This window comes from Amphimedon queenslandica, unplaced genomic scaffold (genome assembly GCF_000090795.2).
Source record: "Amphimedon queenslandica unplaced genomic scaffold, v1.1 AMPQUscaffold_12981, whole genome shotgun sequence".
Classification (NCBI taxonomy): domain Eukaryota; kingdom Metazoa; phylum Porifera; class Demospongiae; order Haplosclerida; family Niphatidae; genus Amphimedon; species Amphimedon queenslandica.
The window spans coordinates 50,163-52,136 of NW_003546783.1; the positions used below are offsets into that span (position 1 = coordinate 50,163).

The window sequence follows — 1,974 nt, forward strand, 5'->3', positions numbered from 1 at the left end:
TATTATTATTATTATTATTATTATTATTAAGAATATTCTCATTTTTCTCACAGGCCATCATAAAGATGGGTGCTAATATTTATTTGAGAATTTCTATTAATTGATGATGTTGGCAGACAATGGAACCAGGAAAAGAACCAGTGGTAAGATAAGCATGTACATGTACTTATGTTGTGTGGAAAGTTTGAGCTGATTCTGATTAAAAATTGGATTTTTTACAATTTTTTAAGTTGCTCAAAAATCAGGTCAAAGTCCCTGTACTCTTGTACAGGGTCATTGACCAAATTTTGCCAAAAATGAAAATGAGAGAATTCTTCATTTTTATTACATTTCCTGATACATATTATAGTTTACTAATTATTCCTCTTAATTACAGGGTCGGTCCTCTTGTCCTCCTCTTCTCTCTCCCTCTCCTTATGTTGGTGCCTCCAGTGAGTCCCTTAACTTGTCAAGTCTCATCAGTTCAGCTAACATTGGACCCACCTGAGTCTTAACCTCTAACAAGTACGTCTACTAGTATATACATGTATAAACATGACTTTAACGTCTTAATGATATACATGTACATGTACATTTACATGTAGATATACATGTAATACTCTACGTTGGCCGAAGGTAATTGAACTATTATGTTAATGCTTAATTGTACTGAAAGAAACAATCCATTTTTAAAAGCTACTGTACAAGTTATGGTAATTTAGCTAGCAAGCATTAGATGATAGGAGTACTTGTAATGCAACATGTATGGTACATGTACATGTACATAATAACATGTCATTTGTTGTTGTTTATTGTTGTTGTTAGGTTGTTTGGGTGTTATCAGATATGGTCCTTGAGTGTATAGCATGGCCCACGTGTTAACTAAACTACAAAGAGGACATTATCTGTTGGACAGAAAGAGGAAAGCACTTCAAGAACCAACCAGGGTGAGGGGGCCGGGTTAGGGGCCAAGGGGAGGTGGTGTAAATTAAAGTACATGTACAAATATTTATAAAAATTATTACATGTACATGTACATTACCAAATTATTATAATATTATAATACTAACTATTATTATTATTATTATACCGTATAAGATGAAATGTTGATGGGGATTTTATATTGGTGGATTGACAGATTAATATAAAAACGCCAAAATAAAATCTGCAAGCAATAATTCCATTCATGCATGTGACCACACTCACATTAATTTTAGTTAAAAGCATGGTTAAAAGCAGCTAGCTGACATGGCTTTACTATGTTTCTTTAAGTTAGTCTCTAAACCAGGTGATAAAGAATACAATCTTCCAGAAAAGGTACAGTCTTTCTTTGATAATAATGTTCTCCATGAACCACAACCACTTAAGTAAAACCCCGCCTAAGGGTGGGGATATAATTAAATTGTTAGAAACCGCCAATATTAAATCCGCCAATAAGCTAGCCATCACAAAACCGCCAAAGAAAACTCCTGCCAACAAATCATCTTATACGGTAGGTTAAATCAGTTGATCCAGTACATTCAATATGACACAGGAATAATAATGAACCACATTAGGTCAGTGAATCAATTATTAATACTACCATAGGGAGCTTTAATTTAGTGGAGTTTTATTTAGGCAATTGGGGATTTGCAAGTTTGTACGTGTGTTTTTAGATTAAATTTTAAATAAATTGAAATTTTCAAGATGCATGTACGGCCATGTTAAAAAATCAGAAAAATACCAAGGCTATAGCTCATTTCCAAAAAATGGCTCCGAAATCATCCCAATTTTTTAATTACATTTTCTGATGCATATTGATGTCCTTATGCTGTGTAGAAAGTTTGATCTGATTCCGACAAATAATTTGTGTTTTGAGCACTATACCACCTCTGTGTGTGTGTGTGTGTGTTTGATGTATTGACTTATGATTGAGTAGTTTTTAATTAATGGTTCATTAATGTGTAGTAATGGTAGTCCTTATTAGGAAGTAAGATATGTACGTAATTAATTATA

At 33.0% G+C, this 1,974-nt stretch overlaps 1 long non-coding RNA gene across 2 annotated transcripts in view; it reads left to right on the top strand.

Annotated features, from left to right (window-relative positions):
* The first annotated feature begins 8 nt into the window (after nucleotides 1-8).
* LOC109585944 (uncharacterized) overlaps nucleotides 9-1,974 on the top strand; it is a 3,468-nt gene continuing 1,502 nt past the window's right edge. Inside the window, exons 1-3 of one of the 2 annotated variants that reach the window (XR_002186738.1) lie at nucleotides 9-143; nucleotides 377-926; nucleotides 1,476-1,535. This is a non-coding gene — a long non-coding RNA (uncharacterized LOC109585944). Of the gene's footprint in view, nucleotides 144-279; nucleotides 927-1,475; nucleotides 1,536-1,974 lie in introns of those variants that run through there. The other variant, XR_002186737.1, reaches the window with a different exon arrangement.